Source organism: Pan paniscus, chromosome 23 (assembly GCF_029289425.2).
Source record: "Pan paniscus chromosome 23, NHGRI_mPanPan1-v2.0_pri, whole genome shotgun sequence".
Lineage (NCBI taxonomy): Eukaryota > Metazoa > Chordata > Mammalia > Primates > Hominidae > Pan > Pan paniscus.
Window position 1 is genome coordinate 32,817,283 of NC_085927.1, and position 10,999 is coordinate 32,828,281.

General features: G+C 37.6%; 1 pseudogene; it reads left to right on the plus strand.

Moving 5' to 3' along the window:
* The first annotated feature begins 340 nt into the window (after positions 1 to 340).
* Positions 341 to 9,378, plus strand: LOC103783203 (ATP synthase-coupling factor 6, mitochondrial-like; annotated as a pseudogene).
* The last annotated feature ends 1,621 nt before the right edge of the window (positions 9,379 to 10,999 follow it).

Below are 10,999 nucleotides of genomic sequence, written 5' to 3' on the forward strand. Positions count from 1 at the left end.
AAAGTACTGGGATTACAGGCATGAGCCACCGCACCCAACCATGAATGACTTTTTACTCTACCTTTTCATTTAATAATGTAATAAGAATATATTTCTAAGTCTATATAAACACAGATAGAGATACTTTATATGCAGTTGCGTGGTACTATATCATATAGATATTTCATTATTTATTCACTGCATTACTGGGCAATTTAGACTATAAGTAAGTTTTCACTATTCTGATACAGTCAACATTAACAGTAAAAATAACCATTACTCAAGCACTTATTTGCCTCTTCTAGATTTTTTTGCTTTATATTTGTCACTGCTAAGATGTTTAGGAAGTAGACTGGTGGCGGTGGTGGCTTTGGCAGCTCAGGACCAAGTGCAAGTAACATAGAATCAGCATGACTCTTCAGAGGCTCTTCAGCTTCTCCTCTGTCATTCTGTCAGCAGTCTCAGTCCATTTGTGGAGGAACATCAGTGTTACAGCAGTGGCATTTAATAAGGAACTTGATCCTATACAGAAACTCTTGTGGACAAGATTAGAGAATACAAATCGAAGTGACAGACATCTGGAGGACCTGTTGATACTGGTCCAGAGTATCAGCAAGAGCTGGAGAGGGAGCTTTTTAAGTTCAAGCAAATGTTTGGTAAAACAGACATGAATACATTTCCCAACTTCAAATTTGAAGATCCCAAATCTGAAGTGATCGAAAAATCCCAGGTCTGAAGAAATAAAGTGAAATTAATCTGGTAATTTATCATGGGTCAATTGTACAACTAGTTAGAAGTTTCAGAATAAACATACATTTCATAACTGTCAAAAAAAAAAAGATGTTTAAAGCATGTATGTTCCCAACTGTCTTATTAGTACATTTTACCTTTTATATTTATTTTGAAAAACTGTTTTCTTTAATGCTTTTGGGTTTTTTTTTTTTTCCCAAGATCTCTCTGCTGCCCAGGCTAGCATGCAGTGGCACAACCATGGCTCACCACAGCCTTGACAACGGCTTCAATTGATCCTCCCACCTCAGCCTTCCAAGTAGCTGAGACCACAGGTGCATGCCACCATGCTCAGCTAATTTTTGTATTTTTTTTTTAAGAGACAGGGTCTCACTATGTTGCCCTGGCTGGTCACAAACTTCTGGGCTCAAGCAACCCACACACCTCAGCCTCCCAAAGTGCCGGGACTATAGGCGTGAGCCACCACACCTTGCCTGCTTTGATTGTGAATGCTACTTTATTTCATATTAATATCATCGATGCTGTTTTATTTTTGTTTTCATTTACCTAAAGGACTTTGTTGTTTTCAGCCTCTCTTGATAATTTGGGTTTAAATGTGTCTCATGTCAGCAGCATAATAGTGAGGTTTTGGTTTCTATTGCAGTGGTTACCTCCACTCCATTCAAAAGTTATTACTGGTTTAGGAGGTATTTTATTCATTGTAAATGCTTCTAGGAGTTTTTATTTTGAAAGTAACAGGTGTTGATTCGTTAAAAAAAAAAAAAAAGTTACAGCCCAAGCATAGAATTTGAAATTTCCTCCCTACTCCATCTCTATAACCAATAATTCCAGCCCCCAGAAATATTGTTATATCCACTGGTAGAATTACTCCCAGGCAAATATAAACATATGTGCACAAGTGTAATAGACATAGATAAAATTTTAATGAGATTATATTTATTGTTTACCTTATTTTTATGACTTAAGCTACCCTATTATTTTTGTATGCTATGTTATATTTCATCATATTCATGTACAACAGTATTCTAACCAGTCTCTTAATCCTAGATGTCTGTTAGATTGTTAAATTTTTAAATTACAGTATTTCAAACAAATTACACTCCTACAAATATTTCTGCATTAGGGAATTGCAAGTACAAGTTTAGTATCCATTCTCCAAAGTGCTTGAGACCAGAAGTGCTTCACATTTTAGATGTTCTCAGATTTTGGGATATTTGCATTATAATACTAGTTGTGATATAGGACAGGCAAGCCCCAAACAGGGGCCTGGCCCATGAAGGCTCTTGGCTTTGCCCAGGAAAGAATCCAAGGGCAAGCCAGAGGTAGAAGAAAACAGTTTTATTGAAGAGGCAGTGTTACAGCTCCGTACTGCTCTTGCAAAGCAGGGATACCCCATAGGCAGAGAGGAGCAGTTGAGGGCAGTTTTGCAGTCACATTTATACCCACTTTTAATAACATGCAGATTAAAGGACAGTTTATGTAAAAAGTTCTAGAGAAGGGTTAGTAACTCTTGGGTTTTCAGGTCATTGCCATAGAAAGGGGCGGTAACTCCCCGGTGTTGCCATGGCGGTGGTAAATTGACATGGCACACTGGTGGGTGTGTCTGATTGGAAAGCTGCTTCCACCCTGGCCCTGTTTTAGCTAGTCCTCAATCTGGTCCAGTGTCTGAGCCCAGCCTCTGGAGTCCAGTCCCACCTCCTACCTCAGTTGAGCATCCCAAATTAAAAAACCCAAAATCCAAAAACGTTCTAATGAGTATTTCCTCATGTTAGTGCTCAAAAAGTTTCAGATTTTGGAGCATTTCAGATTTCAGATTTTCAGATATAGGACGCCCAACCTGTATATCAGTGGAGCACGTGAAGAGCAGCAGCAGCACAGTTATTCTACTTTTTTCACTTCCTTCCTTGTTGCCTGGCTTCTAATTCATGGTCAGAGATTATATGGAAGAAACATTAATGGGAATTCTGCCCAGGGAATAATTCCTTTTGAGAAAATGTGAAATTCAGTGAGAATGTGCATTTGTGAGCATTAATTCTTTGAGTTAGACTAAAAGTTCTGATATGTAGTCCTCTTTTGATTTTCAGATAGGTATATCTCTTTTGGCCTTGAATATTGGCAGTAGCCATATTATGGACATAGCTGGGATAGACGCATCTTCAGGAATTGCTATTGGGGCTGGTAAGTGGAATGTAAGTAATATTATTTGCAGCAACAAACCTCCATCTTTATCATTATCCAAATAAAACTATATAAACATAAAAACTTGCTTTCAACTTTGAGTAAATATAAAAGAATTCTTGTGAAGTCATAGAGGAAAGAAGCCAAGTCTTTGACTTGTCAAAAGGATTCTGCTGATTTTCATTCTACTTAGTAAATTAATGGAGAGAGAATGTTTACATTCCAAGGAAATAGGAATGCAGTGAAGAAAGAACTGTTAGTAGATAGGTTAAGAAAAGATCATATTTAGCCAGGCATGGTGGCGCCTGCCTGTAATCCCAGCTACTTGGGAGGCTGAGGCAGGAGAATCGCTTGAACCCGGGAGGCAGAGGTTGCAGTGAGCTGAGATTGCACCATTGCACTCCAGCCTGGGCAACAAGAGCGAAACTCTGTAAGAAGAGAAAGAGAAGGAGAAAGAGAGGAGAAGGAGAAGGAGGAGAAAGAGAAAGAGAGAGAGAAAGAGAAACAAAGAAAGAAAGGGAGAGAGGAAGAGAGGGAAAGAGGGAGAGGGGAAGGAAGGAACCATATTAACATTAAATACATATGAAGATATATATGTATATGTGTGTATATATATATGTGTGTGTGTGTATATAGAGACACACACACACACATATATATATACACACATATATATCTGTATGTATATATTCTGCCCTTTGCAGTACATACTGAGAATGGGCTCAGCCAGTCTCCTTGAGATATTCAACTAGTAACTACAAATCTTCTGATTAATCTCCCAGGAGTACCAGGTTTTAACCATATAAATATTTGATTATTTATTTAATTTGTGGCATATCTTCATAAAAAAGGATGAGTTCATGTTCTTTGCAGGGACATGGATGAAGCTGGAAACCATCATTCTGAGCAAACTATCACAAGGACAGAAAAACAAACACCACATGTTCTCACTCATAGGTGGGAACTGAAGAATGAGAACACTTGGACACAGGTTGGGGAACATCACACACCGGGGCCTGTCATGGGGTGGGAGGCTGGGGGAGGGATAGCATTAGGAGAAATGCCTAATGTAAATGATGAGTTAATAGGTGCAGCAAACCAACACGGCACATGTATACATATGTAACAAACCTGCACGTTGTGCACATGTACCCTCGAACTTAAAATGTAATTTTAAAAAAATTGTGGCATATCTTTGTTATAGGAAATAGAATTTATTCTCCTAAATTATAAATGATTTTATAATTCTTTGGTAATTAACCTATCTCTGTATAAACCGTTTGACATTTTAGAAATAAATCAGAAAGCTCCATCCTTTCTGAGTCTCACCTTTTTTCTCAGACTATAAAAAAATAAAGAATACTTCTGCAGTCAAAACCTAGTAAGAAGCCCTGGCCTTCACCGCCATTTACCCCTCAGAATTTTCTGGGGTTTGTTTGTTTTGGTACCTGGTAGTCATCTTAGTAAGATTGTGTTATACTTTCCATAGTTTCCATACACATTGTTTCAACATAATCAACAGACCAAATGCAGAGAAGCTGGTGGGAGCCCAAGGCTGTGGAGGCTGCTGGAAGACAGCCTCCCAAGCTTTAGATATGAAGGCCTGACTAGAAGCAGGTGCAAATTTTCCTTCTTGATTATGAGGTGGGGAAATCAAGTCCAAACATTATTCCTATGTAATCCCTTTTGTAAGTCAAATTTGTTTTCTCCATGAGCCACTTGGTTTTAAGTTTCCCAAGTCATTTAGTGGTCTTGCTGCAGTTGTTGAGATCTACCTGTGGCCCCTTCCTGGAATTGGGCAGTGGTTTGACCCCCATCTGCCTCTTCCAGAAAGGTTCCCACCCAATTCAGCAGTCACAGTGAGGTCCAAGAATGCCATCTTCATTCTTTCCTAACTTGTATGCTGTGGATCAGGCACAGAGACAGTACTAGTTCCTGCTTTAGAAGCTGAGCTTGGCCAGGTTTGGTGGGAGCCACAGAAAACCAGTCGGTTCATTCAAAATGGTTTCACAAGCCGTCTTTACATCTTTGGAGTTATCTACACATTTTACCATATCTCATCCCAAATCCTCAGTTCCTGGTGAGGGGGTGAGAAGATGTAAGAATGTACCTCCCTCAATACAGAGCAACAGGGCCATTTTCTCTCATAACCAGACCAGTCTGCTCTGATGGCACTGGAATGACAAATGTGGCTCAGTTCTGAGGGCCTGGGTGGCAGGCTCTGAAGGTGGGTGGAACATCTGCAGGATGCCGCTCCTTCCAAGAAAGCCTGTGGGCTGAAGATCTGCTAGAAGTCTACATGTGGGCAGCAAGGAAAAACAGCCCCAAGCCTGGGGCCAGGTAAAACCCCACATCAAGCCTCTAAATTGGATTTCCTGGGTCACGTCCTCATGTGACTAGGAAGCAACCTTAGACTTGGACACCACACTCCAACGTTGGGAGGGGCACCTTGCTGGCTATAAATCTCCAGGTGACAAACTCCAGCACAGGGAGTCAGATCACCTACATGGTAGGCCTGGAGCTTGAAGAGGCGTCTCTGCGAAGAGCACTCTGGGCACTTCGAGATCTTCCTACAGCTAGAAGCTAAGCTAGGAATGAGGATTCCCAGGAGAAGGTAAGAAGGAAGTTAATAGATGGAGGGCACAAGACCTCATTGGGTACATCAGGAAATAACCACTTAAGCACAAGTGTCCTGATGAGTCCAAAGGTACTCTGGTTCCTCTTGACCCAGTGGGAGGCAAGCTTTACAGAGAAAATTTCTGAACTCCAGGGGCTGGAGGAACCTGGGGCTTTGGTGATCATCACAGGGTTCTGTGAGAACCAGCTGCCTGGTCTCAGAATTTTCAAGTATCTTCTTTCTTCACATATTTAACTCATCTTATTCCTTCTTTGTAAAGAAAATCAGAGCCAAACTTATTTAATTTCAATGGTATGGAATGTTAGTATAGTTTATTTCCCTCTTCCCTGAATGGTTATTTTTCTTTCTTTTTTTAAACTATCTTAAATTTAATTATAAACCACCTTTATTCCCATCTGACAAATAAATTAAAAATAAATGCCTTGAAAATCAGCTCAAATAACCACCCCGAATTAAGAATGTATCCTTTTACAAGTAAAGATCATGTTCCTGCAAATTAAGTTTCTGTGCTGGAAAATGTATCCAAGCACCTTTATTGGTAAGGTCCCCAGTAATGACACATTCATTAGGCAGAAGACAAACAGGAAATAAGCTTCCTTTTCAAGCTTGGCCTAGATGAGATCCTGATTTAATTGCTCTTTTTCTTCTTGGTTTCAGGCTGTACTTCTACTCTATGGCATTGGTTGGATATTTGTTTCTGTTTATAATAAGGCTCAGGTAAGTGGCCATTATCACTCTATTATTTACAATATGTTTCCTTATAAATATAATGTGTGTACTAAAAACATCCTAGAGGAGAAGTTAAACTTTCTCAGTCTTTTGATCCTTGTGCTGACTTCCCCAAATCCTGAGATGGCTGAAATACCATCAGTCTGTTTGGGGCAAACAGACACCTGTAACTCTCCACTATTTAACTCTGGACCTTATTCAAGAGTTTACCTCTTAAAGATTTTATAGTAAACCTTTTAAAGCTCTATGAAAAAATAAGACCTAAATAAATGAAGAGAAAAGCTATGTTAATGAATGAAGACTCAATATCCCAAAACTGTTGGTTATTCCCAAATTGATCTATATTGAATGTAATTCCAAATTTATCCAAACAGTCTTTTGAGGAATTTGACAGGCTGATTCTAAAATATATGCAGAAGAGTAAAAGTAAAAGAATAGCAAAGATACTCTTATCAAATAAAAAGACTTGCCCTACTAAATATTAAGACACTATAAAGTTGTAATAATTAATACTGTGTGACTTTGACACAGGGATAAACACTGATAAGTGGAAGAGGGGAAAAGCCCAGAAACACCACATATATGGACACTTTACTGATGACATTGATGCACTGCAGGTAACTGAAGAAAGGAGGGCCAATTGACTATCATATGGATAAAAAAAATTAGATTCCTACTGTATACAAAAATACTTTTAGATTGATTTAAAACCTGAACATAAAAGGCAAACATTTTTAACTTTTATAAGAAAGTATAGAGTATCTTTATGTCCTCGAGATAGAGAAGGATTTAAAATAAGACATAAAAATCTCAAACCCCTGGCTGACAACTAAGCACATATGCATGCATGAGACCCCAGGGATACCAGTTAGAAAAAAGCAGAAACTAGAATGAGATCTATTCTGGAAAGACACAACTGCACCTGGTAAGATTTGTGAGTTAATTGTGCTTTCAACTGAGTACATTCTTCAACTCACACAATGTAGGCAGTAGAAATCGGAAGTTTTACTGGTTTCAGGGGTCAAAGGACAAAACTAAGGACTAGTAAAGCAACTGGAAATGTATGTGGGAGCTCCAAAAACAAAGGAACCAAAGAGAGAGTGAGCCCCCAAATCAGAGTATACATTTTGTTCAGATTTTTGGCTGACTGCCAAATTACACAGGTACATGAGAAACCTCCAGAAAGCCAGACTAAATTAGCAGCAGCTGGAAGCTGATTAAGAAAAAAAAAAACAAAAAAAAAAAAACAAGCAAAAACATCAGCGGCTGCACATTACAGAGTGGGTATGCGGGATGGCATAAAACATTTTGCAGTTTTGAGTCCAGTAAAGTTAATTGCCTACTAAAACAAGAAACAGCAAGCCCCAGAAAAGCAAAACAGACTGCTACATTGTATTACATATGATAGCCAGTTTTCTGCCAAAAAGTACTAGACATACAAAGACATGGGGAAATAAATGTAACCCACACTCCGGGAGAGAAAAGGCAATAAACAGAAACTGACTCTAGGCTCAGATGTTAATTTAATGAACAAAGACTTCAAAACTGCTATTATAAATATGTCCCAAAAGTAAAGGAAAATGTGATATTAATGAATGAACAAATAGGTCCTGTTAACAGATAAGTTAAAACTATAGACAAGAACCAAATGGAAAATTTAGAGTTGAAAAGCTAGTAACTAAAATGGAAAATTTACAGAATTTCAACAGCAGATTTAAGGTGACAGAAAACTAGTGAATTTAAATATCATAAGAATTACCCAAGAACAAGGAAAAAATTGAAGAAAAAGAAGCAAAGCCTCAGAGATCTGTGATAGAATATCAAGCAGTCCAACATACATGTCATTGGAGTCACAGAAAAAGAATAGAAGGATAAGAAAAAATTTTCTTGAGAAAATGACTGAAAACTTACCAAGTATGGCAGAATATGTTACTTTACAGATCTGAGAAGCTTACAAAACACCAAGTAGAATAAACACAAAGAAAACCACACTTAGGTACATAATAGTGAAGCTGCTGAAAGCAAAAAAAAAAAAAAGTTTTGAAAGCAGTAAAAGAAAAATAATGTACATACAAGGGAATAATGACACACTTAATGGTTGACACCTCATCAGAAACTGGAGGTCAAAAAACATTAGAATGACATATGCAAATGCAAAAGGAAAGAAAACACTGTAAATCAATAATTCTACATTCAGTAAAAATGTTTTTTAAAATCAAGGCGATTGAATAAGTAATGGTTTTTTAGATAGGCACAAACCATAGAAAAAGAAATTGATATTTTGGACTTCATCAAAACTTAAACTTTTACTACGTGATATTATTAAGAAAATAAAAAGTCACCTGGGGCCTGCCACCACTACCACCAGTGCCTGCACACTCCACTCCACTGTGGGACCTGAGAACTAAGGACCAACTTGCCCAGGGCTCCCCTGCCACCATCATCAGCACCAACACAGACTGCACAGGGGCCCAAGTGCCAGTCCATCACTGCCACCACCCAGGTGAGCCATCAGGAAGCCTGTCACTTAGGAGCCTGAGGACAAGCATCCTCATTTTCAGCAAAGCCTCACCACAGCCTTCAAAAACAACATAAGCCACTTGAGGGACTTGAAGACACCACTGATGTTGCTTATAGCTGAATAAATCATAAGGAGTTTACACTATGGCACCCACCCAAAACCAAAGCCAAAGGATCCTACCCAACCAACACTATAGATACAGGTATAGGAAAAGTCTTTCCCTATGAAAGCTACTTCACAAAACTGGAAGAAGCAACCATTGCACCAGATGCACACATTTCAACATAGGACCCAAGAAACAAAAAACCAAGGAATCATGACACCTCCAAAGGAACACAGTAACTCTTCGGTAACATACCCCAAGAAAAAGAAATCTATGAAGTGCCTGAAAATGGATTCAAGCTAATGTTCTTAAGGAAACTGAGTGAGATATAAGAGAACACAAGCAATTTGAAGAAATCAGGAAAACAATTTATAATCTGAATGATAAATTCAATAAAGAGATAGATATTTTTAAAAGAACTAAGCAGAAATTCTGAAACTGAAGAATTCAATGAATGAAATAAAAAATGTAACTGAGACCTTTAACAATAAACTAGACCAAGCAGAAGAATTTCTAAACTTGAGGAGAAGTCATTTGAAATAAACCAAAGAAAAAAGATTTATAAAAGCCTACATGACACATGGAACACCACTAAGTGAAAGAATACTCAAATTTTGGGAGTTCCAGAAAGAGAAGAAATGGGAAAGTCATAGAAAACCTATTTAATAAAATAATGCCTGAAAACTTCCTAAGTTTTAGAAGAGATATAAACAGCCAGATAGAGACAGCTCAAAAAATTCCCAAATAGATTCAACTCAGAAAGGTACTCTCCAAGGTACATTATAATCAAACTGTCAAAAGTCAAAGACAAAGAGAGAATTCTAAAAACAACAAAAGTGTCAAGTCACATATAAGGGACTACTCATCAGACTAAAAGCAGATTTCTCAGAAGAAATCTTCCAGGCCAGGAAAGAATGGAATGATATATTCAAACTGTGGAAAGGAACAAAATTGCTAGCCAAGAACACAACACCCAGCAAAGCTATCCTTCAGAAATGAAGGAGAAATAAAGTCTTCCCCAGACAAGCAAAAACTAAGGAAATTCATCACCAGTAGACTAGTTCTACAAGAAGTAAGAAGTTTCTACCTCTGGAAGCAAAAGGACAATATTTACCATCATGAAAACACTCAAAACTAAAAAACTGACTCAGAGCAGATAGACAAATGAGAAAAAGGAATCAAATTTTACCACTATATAAAACCACTAGATCTCAAAGATAAACAATAAGAGAGGAAGAAAGAAACAAAGGATATACAAAACAATCAGAAATTAATTAATAAAATGACAGGAGTAAGTTCTCACCTAACAGTAATAAACTTGAATGTAAATAGTTTAAATACCCCCATTAAAAGATATAGACTGGTTGAATAGCTATGCTGATGTAAGACAAAGTAGACTTCAAGTAAAAGAGCATAGATACAAAAAAGTCACTATATAATGACAAAGAGATTAACTCAGCAAAAGGATATAATGATTATAAATACACATGTACTCAATACTAGTGAACCCAGATATAAAAAGCAAATATTACTAGAGCTGAAGAGGAGAGATAGAGCCCATACAATAATTGCTGTGGACTTTCACGCCCCAATTTTGGTGCTGGACAGGTCATCTAGAAAGAAAATCAACAGAAAAATTGCACTTAATCTGGTCTACAGACCAAATGGGCCTCACAGACATTTACAGAAAATTTTATCCAACAGCTAAAGAATATCATTTGTCTCATCAGGACATGGAACATTCTCCAGGATGTATCATATGTTAAGCCACAAAACAAATCTCACCAAGGATTTTAAAATTGAAATTATATTACCTATCTTCTCAGACCAAAATGGAATTAAACTAGCAATCAATAATGAGAGGAACTGTGGAGACTGTACAAATACATGAAAATTAAATAACATGCTCCAGAACAACCATTAGGTCACGGAAGAAATTAGAAGCAAATCAAAAAAATTCTTGAAACAAGTGAAAATAAAACACAACATACCAAAATCTATGAGACAGAGCAAAAGCAGTGTTACAAGGGAAGCTTATAGCAATCTTTCTGCACCTATATCAAAAACATAGAAATATTTTAAATAAACAACCTAAAGATCC